The sequence below is a fragment of the Lathyrus oleraceus genome, chromosome 5 (assembly GCF_024323335.1).
Source record: "Lathyrus oleraceus cultivar Zhongwan6 chromosome 5, CAAS_Psat_ZW6_1.0, whole genome shotgun sequence".
Lineage (NCBI taxonomy): Eukaryota > Viridiplantae > Streptophyta > Magnoliopsida > Fabales > Fabaceae > Lathyrus > Lathyrus oleraceus.
Window position 1 is genome coordinate 35,777,793 of NC_066583.1, and position 10,222 is coordinate 35,788,014.

The window sequence follows — 10,222 nt, forward strand, 5'->3', positions numbered from 1 at the left end:
GGTCCGTATCAGATTTTGAAGAGGGTTGGGGAAGTGGCGTATCGGATAGCTTTACCGCCGTCGCTTTCTAATCTGCATGATGTGTTTCATGTATCTCAGTTGAGAAAATATATTGCGGATCCTTCGCATGTTGTTCAGTTGGATGATATCCAGATGAGGGATAATTTGACCGTTGAGGTGTTGCCAATTCGGATAGATGACCGAGAAGAGAAGACCCTGAGAGGTAAGAAGATTGCTCTAGTGAAAGTTGTTTGGGGAGGTCCAGCTGGTGAGAGCTTGACTTGGGAGCGTGAAGATCAGATGAAGGAGTCGTATCCGGCTCTATTTGCTTGAGCTATGTTTTCGAGGACGAAAACTTCTAAAGTGGGGGAGAGTTGTAACACCCCAAATATTGTTAGAGTAATTTAAATATTATTTAATATGATTATTGGAAGGTAAAAGGAATTATTAAATAATATCGGGAATTATTATTATTATTATTATTATAGGTGTTATTTATTTTAATAATAATTAAATAATAAAATAAATGGAATATGAAGAGTGGAAGGGTAAAAGTGGAAATTTGATAAGAGGCCAAAGGGAGAACTCAGAGTGTTTTCACGTATTTTGCCTCAGAGTCAGAGAAAGGGGGAAACGCTGAAGAGGAAGAGAAGAAAGAGGAAAAAGGCCAAAGATTGCTCAGAACTTCCTTCAATCCAAAGAGGTAAGGGGTCTGAACCTTATTAAACAATAATATGCTGAAAATGGTGAAATATTGGATGAACGAAATTGGGATTTTAATCGAAGGAATTCGTAGAAATTATATGCAATGATGTTAGGATTTGTGAAATCGAATAGGAGACTAATTGTATTAGATGATATGAGTGATTTTGTGCGAAATTTGGACTGTGGAAGGATGAATTTGGATAGATCTCGTAGCAGAGAAAGCCATTGCAGATCTGGAAATCTGGTTTCTGGTCATACGCGTATGGCACTAGGCAATACGCGTATGAGATGGCTGGTACGCGTATGGCACTAGGCAATACGCGTATGGGTGAGGAAGATGATGTTTTGAACGTGTTTTGGTCTCTGTTGGTACGCGTATGGAAAAGTGATACGCGTAGCATACGCGTATGGACATGGGCAATACGCGTATGGATTTGGTCAGGCGTGGGTAATACGCGTATGAGCATAGGCAATACGCGTATGGGCAGACTGTGGTCTTTCCGGGGTTGTTGTTGTGCAGTTTTGGTTGTTTAGGCTGAGCGGGGTAACTTAGCTGATGCATGGTATATGGGGGATCATTTCCCGTTGCTTTGAGTGGTATAGATATTAGTAGAGTGTGATAATACTGTGTTTGATTATGTGGCATGATGTGATATGCTTTTGGTGATAGGATGTGTTAATGATGATGATAACATGACTATATGATGCTGTTGTTGCTATGTTGATTATGATGCATGCTTGGTGTGCATGCATTCATGAAAGGCCGATGCCTAGTGATGAACGGACTGAGTTCCAATGATGTTGTTGACTCCGGGCTTGTTGAGAGGCTTGGTTCCTTGCGGGGAACTCGGATTCTATGGTGATGAATCTGGGAGTGGTGATCCTGTAGTTGGTCACAAAATGGGTATACCGAGTCGTGTTGAGTCATGCATGGGTGTGTGCATTGCATTTGATATGTTGTTTTGTTGATGTTCATGAATATGTTGATTATGATGATTATGATGAGCTGTGTTAGCATCTGTGAAATATATTTATGTTTATATTTCTGTCGTTATATTATTATTTAATAATGTAATTCTCACCCCTTTTGCATGTGTTTATGTTCATCTATGATGAGCAATGTGCAGATAAAGAGGAGTAGCTATTGTTGAGGTTTGAAGAATAAGTGTAGAGTTATTCTACAGAGTCGAGTCAAATGCTCTGGTCATGTGACACCGGGGTTATGGGATTCGATAGATAATTGATTATTATTTAAGTTGTTTATGATGACTAACATGTTGAGATGTTTTGTTGAGATAATGTTGAACCATTATTATGAATTGTTATATGATGAATGATAATATTAATATTGTTGTCCGCTGCGAAGTTTTAATAAAATAAATAATATGTTTTATGTTGTGATGCGATAATTGTTATGTTGTAAATAATGTAAACTCTTCTACATGTTGTACTCTGATAATCTATTTAAATATGTCGTTTGGGTAGAAGGGTGTTACAGAAAATGCCATCAATGAAAGCACTGATGTTTTCGACACTAGAATCACTGAAGATTCCAACCTGATGATAGTAACCAAGGAAACTGTTGATGGTTTTGTGCAGATAGATAAGGCCACTGAGGGCCTTCAATTGCAATTACAGAAGTTGGACATCACTGAAGATGTTAACATGGAGGTTAATATGGTCAAAATATCCCAATAAACCTCCATGGAAGTTGACAATGAATGTCAACAATAAGAGTGTAATAAAATAGCTTTCCCCAAAGAAGATGAAACTCTGTCTGATTTCCTCCGGAGTTGTCAGAAGAAGCAATCAGAGGTTATGTTGTGCCCCCGATGCAGCGCCATGTTCGACAAGAAAGTGGTCCAAAACCTCGAGAGAGTAAGGAGGGTAAAACACCAAGGGGGTCAGAAAGCCTTTCAAGATCAACAGGTTGTCCAACCCATAAGGGTTGTCGACCCAAGGAGGTATTGTGATCCAAGAAGGCTTATGGTGAAGCTTGGTGAAACAAAACGAAAGGGTCATGCTGCTAAACCCATCTCTTTCAAACCCAACACTGAAGCTTCAAATGGAAAGTGGGTGAAGCCAATCGATGGCAGGAAACACAGCCAAGGAAAATGGCAGAACTTTGAGGTCGATAGAGGTTCGTCATTAGCATACCATAGGGAGTTCCAGGCTGACAAAAAAACCTCTCATATCTCTGAAAACTACAAAGGAAAAACCGTAATGACAAGGTCTCAATGGAGAAGGGACTAGAGAAGGAGGAAAGCACAAAGGGATGTTGGCGAAAAGGAAAAAGCTGAGTCCAACACCAATGTTCCTGCAAGGAAAAATGAGGACTTAAACTTTGACAAAAAAAAGTTTAATACTCCATCAGAGGTGGCTAGAAAGAAATATGATCGAATGGCTGCAAAAGACGAAATGTTGATAGATAATTTTGACTCAGGGTCAGAGGCTTCTTTGGATATCTTAGTCGGTGTGGTATCTGTGATGCCCAGGGAGTTCGACCAAATCACAGAGGTCAATGACACCGACAGCAATACAAAAAGAGAAATGGTTGCTCATAAGCCAGTATGATACTATGTGATGAACAATGGTTGTGTGGAGGAGCAAAATGCCTTCTTCGAGAGTGATCGCTCTATTCGCAAGTGCACGAATCGCGTCAGAGTAATATAAAAGAATATCGATCCCACAGAGACCAAATCGTCAATCTATCGATTACTGTTGTTACGATGTTTATCTAAGGCGGTACAAAAGATATATTGATGTCGCAAAATAACAGTAAATAAAGGAAATAATAAATACAGTGCAGATAAAGACAGGTTTGAATGTATTTCACGTCAGTTAAACGATGTTTCAATTGTCTAAATAGAACTACTTATGGGGCAATATTTTATACTCTTGAAAAGAATCCATTTAACAGGAACTGTCACTTTCGCGTATTCCGAACCGAGTTTACCCTTAAATTAAGGCCTTTTATTGTCACTTATAAAAGGTGCGCAGAACGCTAAAGTAGTAAACTTATTTTTAAGAAATAAGACTCGTAAACTTAGTTGAAAAATGATTTTGATTTGGAAAGTTTACCTAAGGAGTTTCCTGATTCTAAATCTATCAACGCGTCCGAAAACAGTTTCAAAAATCGTTTTTCCTTAAAGTGATAAAAATTCCTAGTTAACTAAGTCAGGGTGCTTTCGCACTCCTTGAGTAGTTAAAACTAACCAAGTTTGTTTCATAAAACTCGAATTAAAAATCAAAACAGCCTTTAAAGCATTTTTACAGATTCAATATGTGAAACATCTCTTTAACCGCGATCCTTACATTCTAACCTTCGAAAGATTTAGCCAGACATGGTAATACAAACAAACACAACGATATTGACCATGATGAAAAGTTGTTTTAGAATGTAAGGCGTAAAGAACAAGTAAAGCGTGTAAAATAATTAAAACGAGCAATAAAGATAATGGCGAGAAATTTAAATAAAGTAAAGACAATGACAAGAATTAAATAAAGTAAAGCATGACAAGAAATTAAATAAAGTAAAGCATAGCAAGAAATTAAATAAAGTAAAGCATGACAAGTAAAATAAATAAAAGCGATTAAATTAGAACTTGCTCCAAACAGAGGCTTTAAATCTGGTACAAGGAAAATAAACCTTTGACTTTGAAGATAAAGACGACAGCAAAATCAAAGTGCTCCAACTTAATTACACTACGGTGCAATAACCCATCGATGTGACGGATTACCGCTTTTATAGATGATAATATAGTCTTAGTGTTGTAAACTAAGTTGGATGATTTGGAAATGAACTAGAACGACCTATTTATAGAGGAATTCAGCAGCTTGCAAAGACCATGATGCCCTTCAACTTCTCCTTAGTGGGAACGTGAAATGCAAAGGTGGCGCTCGCCACCCCTTCATGGAGCCCTCCATGTGTGTGAATGGAAAAGTTCATGGGATCGTGGCGGTTACCTCCCGGTTGAGGGCTGATGTGTCATGACTTCTCCTATAGCGGCCGCCATGCATAACGCCATGTGTACAGTATTTGCCAGAAAACCCTAATTTTTGGTCTTTTTGCTTCGTTTCTTCTAAAAAGGTCCCGAAAGAGCTAAATATTTGAAAACAACATAAAAGAGAGCATAACACAAGAAAATAGTAATAAAGACCTAATAAACATGTGAAATCCGAGTCAAAAACGCGGTGTGATTCAATGTGATCAAATTCTCCCACACTTAAACCTTTGCTTGTTCTAAAGCAAAACTATTTATAGCTCATGCAAGAAAAACAGTATCAACCAAAGTTAATTTAAGGCAAAAAGGCTTATAGGTTCATTCAAGGAATGTATCGATAGGTACTAACGAATCGAACTAAGGATATTGTAGTGACACTTCCCGCAAATGCAGTCATAGGTTTCGTTTCTATACAAATCAGTCCACATCACCCCATCATACCTAGGCCTTGTTTTCATCTTCTTCAAGTCCTTTTCATTCAGGTGCAATCACATTAAGCCCGTTATCCGTACATACTCATAGTAAGGTGACCGGTTAGTGATTATGATCTTAAGCATGGGGCTCTGGTACATAAGTTGGTGTAACCCCTTTATTTAACCCAATTTGTAGTTGTGGGAGATTGGATCGTAATCCACCCTACCAAGTTCAGCACCAGATACCTCTGAACCAACCAACAATAGGCATATTATTATATATATATATATATATATATATATATATATATATATATATATATATATTATATATATATATATATATATATATATATATATATATATATATATATATATATATATATATTTATTTATTTATTTTTTTCTTCTGCATGTTTCACAAATGTCTTTATTTTGCTGGGTTAAATGACCGTGTGAGAGTCACCTAGCCCGAATTTTCATACAACTAGAGAACAAAGCAGGATTTTTTGTGATCATTCACTTATTTTCATCGGTCCCTTACGTAGAGCATGCTTAAGCCGGAGCTGACTGCAAGGATAAACTACTTAAGGACTTATTTGGAACAAAAATTAGGGCCACAACATCTGGGGTATTGGGATCGACTCTTATAATCACAAAGCCTACGGTGTTAAGACAATATCGATTTTTAGAAAAAGTTTTCCCAAGTCTTTTACATCCCGTCATAAACCTGTCTAATAGCCTGAATATTCAAGATGCACTATTGTCTTTGCTCAAAAAAAAAATTGGTAAGGTTAAAGAAATGGGAGAAATACGCATACACTACACAGATGACTCGTCAAACACATGTTATTTTATTGAAAAGAAAAGACAAACAACTAAAACGCACAAAACATACTAAAAATAAAGGAAAGCGATAAAAAGCGATAAAAATTTTCTCCCACACTTAAACCTAACATTGTCTTTAATGTTTCGATATGAGATAGGGTAGGAGTAACCTGGAAGAGAGAGAGAGAGAGAGAGAGAGAGAGAGAGAACTATGGGTGATCATCGGTACCGTCACCGCCCTGGTCAGGATGCATGGGTCGACAATGCCTGCTACGAGTATTAAGTCCTTCCTGCAACTGCCTAGAGCGACATAAGAGAGACCCTTGGTTGGCCTCGATAAGTGTGAAGTGACGCTCAGTAGCCTGTCGCTGGCGATGTTGCTCATTAGTGATCGCAAGTAAGGACTCAGTGATAGTCTGATGTGCTTGCTCACTACGCAGCTGGGAGGCTACCATAAAACTCATATTATCTGTCAATTGTTGGTTTATGGTATTCAAAAGGGTGTCACACCTTTCCTCTCGAGCCAGGTGCTCGCGCCACATCTCCTCAGTGATGTAAAAACCGGGAGTGGTACCTGCAAAATGGTCAGAAGAAGAAGGTGCAGTGTGTGCAGGTGATGCAGTAGGAATATCATGAGCAGGTGACTAGTCGCGTCGGTCATACTCATCATCGGTCCCTTGCCCATCGTCCATAGGAACATTAGGTGGCAAAGGGCCAGTAAAAGGTGGAGCATCGAGATCATACGTCCAGTTCCTTGCATGTCGCACGTCTATACACCGAGAGCAAGGTAAAATAACACTGGGTATAGCTACACCATGTATCATGAGGTTATAACCACCTGTTCGCCGTACCTTGCATAATTTCATATCCTTCAAAAAATTTAAGTTAATGGTGCGGTGAGGGAGTAGTTCTAAGGTGGCTAACTCAGTGTTGAGATTTAATGCTCTAGCAATAGAAGTAATTAAACCACCAAAAGAAATGGTTCCTCCCTTTTTGGGTACCACATGTACAGGACTTACTCATTTACTATCAGAGATTTGATAGATTATACCAGCTTCTAGCAATTTAAGGACTTCCTTCTCTACCACCTCACTCATTACAGGGTTGATTCTTCTCTGATGTTCTCTGGAAGGTTTTGAATCTTCCTCTAGCGAGATCCTGTGCATACACACGGATGGGCTTATACCTTTTAAATCAGAGATGTTGTATCCTAAGGCATAGGGGTATCTTCGTAAAACATTCAAGAGTTGGTTTGTCTCTTCTTGGTTTAAGGTGGCACTAACTATTATTGGGCGGTTCATTTCTTTATCCAAAAATTCGCATCTTAGGTTCTTGGGCAATTCCTTAAGTTCTTGAGCTGGTTTTTGAGAATTTGGTGAAAGGTCAGGAGTAAGGGCCAAACATTCGTTAGTGTGAGGTTCTGTTTCCTTTAGCTCGTCATCCTTTTCATTCGGGTTTGAAAATGGTTCGATCATAAGTTCTTCTTGATCAAATTCCCTTATGCATTCATCTATGATATCGATCGCGTAACATGCGTCTCCTATGATTGGTGTCATCAGGAACTTTGAAAGAATAAACTCTATCTTTTCATCCCCTACTTCGAAAGTTAATTTTCCTCTTTTAACATCTATTATAGCTCCGGCTGTTGATAAAAATGGTCTACCTAAAAGGATATGGATATCGTCGTCTTCCTTGATATCCATGACCACAAAGTCTGTTGGGATATAAAGTTGATCAATCCTAACTGGGATGTCTTCTAAAATGCCTACAGGGTACTTAATAGACCTATCGGCTAATTGGAGGGACATCTTAGTTGGTTGTAATTCTCCTAAGTTTAACCTTTTACACATAGCTAAGGGCAATAAACTCACACTAGCGCCTAAGTCTAGGAAAGCTTTGTCGATCACATGACTCCCTTGAATGCAAGATATAGAAAAACTACCAGGGTCTTTCTCCTTCTTAGCAAGTTTATTCTCGGAAATAAAGTTGCATTCCAAGGGTTTGGGATCGTCAAGCCTACGCTTGTTGGTTAAGATGTCTTTGAGAAATTTGGCGTAAGATGGAATTTGGGTGATGGCTTCGGTGAAAGGAATCTCTACATGAAGCTTCTTTATTACTTTTATAAACTTTTGGTATTGGTTATTGATTTTGGTTTGTTTAAGTCTTTGCGGATATGGGATTGGTGGTTTGTACGGGGGTGGTGGTTTGTAAGTTTTATCCTTGGCTTCTCCTTCTTGGTCGATTTGTTTTTCGGGTTCCACTGGTTCTTCTCCTTGGTTTATAGGTATATTTTCTTTAGAAGCTTTGAACTCGCTCATTGTTGGGTTATGAGGCCCTTCGTAAGCGGTCCCACTTCGTAATGAGATAGCGTTAGCTTGCCCTCGAGGGTTGAGTTGAGGTTGTCCAAGGAATTATCCTTCAGGTGTAGTTTGTGGGGCTTGGTTTTGTGCTACCTGTGAGATCTGGGTTTCAAGCATCTTGTTGTGAGTGATTATCTGTTCAACCTTTGTCCCTGATTGCATTATCAGTTTGTTTACGTGAATGTTCTGGTTTAGGAATTCTTTATTTTGCTGAGTCTGGCCTGATATAAAGTTCTCCATGATCTTCTCAAGGTGAGACTTCTGGGGCACAACTTGGATAGGTTGATTTGGTTTTTGGGCTTGATAACCTTATGGTCTCTAAGGTGCATAATTTTGGATAGGGTTTTGGTTTTTATAGGAAAAAATCGGGTGATTCTTCCATCTAGGGTTGTAAATGTTTGAAAATGGGTTACCTTGGGCGTAATTCACTTGGTCGGTGTTCAGGTCGTTCAAAAGGTTACATTCCGCCGATTCGTGTCCTTTAGATCCACAAAGTTCACACTATGTGTGGACTACCTCTGCAGTGTTAGTGTTTGTAGAAATATGTTTGACCTTAAGGGATAAAGCATCCATTTTCGCATGCATCATGTCCATAAAGCTTATCTCATGTATTCCACCTTGGGTCTCCTTTTTCTCTACTGATGCTCGTTCAGTTCCCCATTGGTAATGGTTTTGGGTCATATCCTCAATCAGGTCACAAGCTTCAGGGTAAGGTTTGTTCATCAACGCGCCACCAGCGACAACGTTGATGCTCATCTTTGTGTTATAATGGAGTCCATTGTAGAAGGTATGAACGATTAGCCATTGTTCTAGGCCATGGTGTGGACAGACTCCTAATAGCTCTTTGTATCTCTCCCAAGCTTCAAAAAGTGATTCTCCTTGGTTTTGAGTAAATCTAGTTTTTTGGTTTCGAAGAACAACAATCTTACTAGGGGAAATATCTAGCAAGGAATACTCTTCTAAGGTCTTCCCAGGTAGTTATTGAGTTAGATGGAAGTGAATCCAACCATGAACGTGCTCTATCTCTGAGGGAGAAAGGAAATAATCTTAAATGTATCGCATCAGGTGAAGCACCGTTGGATTTAAAAGTGTTGGCCAGTTGGATAAAGACTTTTAAATGTTGATTTGGGTTCTCAGTAGCGAGACCCGCAAATTGGCTCTGTTGCACTAATTGCAGTAAATATGGTTTTAGTTCGAAATTGTTGGCAGTAATAAGGGGGTTTACTATACTAGAACTAGGTTCATCGTCAGAGGGTTGGGCAAATTCCTTAAGAGGTCTCCGGTCGCGATTCTGGGCCATAGCTTTCTTAATTCGGATGAGTAAGAGGCGTGTACGAGTGTAACTTTCGGGTTCCGCTAAAGGATCTACTAAATTTCCGGTACTATGGGTTCTTCACATTTACCGGGTAATAATGCCTTAGTCTAGACGATGTAACAATAGGGTACGAAATTTGACGAAGTTGGTCCTCGACAACGGCGCCAAAAACTTGATCGCTCTTTTCGCAAGTGCACGAATCGCGTCAGAGTAATAGAAAAGAATATCGATCCCACAGAGACCAAATCGTCAATCTATCAATTACTGTTGTTACGATGTTTATCTAAGGCGGTACAAAAGAGATATTGATGTTGCAAAATAACAGTAAATAAAGGAAATAATAAATACAGTGCAGATAAAGACAAGTTTGAATGTATTTCACGTCAGTTAAACGATGTTTCGATTGTCTAAATGGAACTACTTATGGGTCAATATTTACTACTCTTGAAAAGAATCCATTTAACAGGAATTGTCACTTTCGCGTATTCAGAACCGAGTTTACCCTTAAATTAAGGCATTTTATTGTCACTTATAAAAGGTGTGCAGAACGCTAAAGTAGTAAACTTATTTTTAAGAAATAAGACTCGTAAACTTAGT

At 38.8% G+C, this 10,222-nt stretch overlaps 1 non-coding gene across 1 annotated transcript; it reads left to right on the forward strand.

Moving 5' to 3' along the window:
• Positions 1-9,121: 9,121 nt before the first annotated feature.
• LOC127089435 (small nucleolar RNA R71) lies at positions 9,122-9,228 on the forward strand. Its single transcript, XR_007791031.1, has one exon. It is a non-coding gene; the product is annotated as a small nucleolar RNA R71 (small nucleolar RNA).
• The last annotated feature ends 994 nt before the right edge of the window (positions 9,229-10,222 follow it).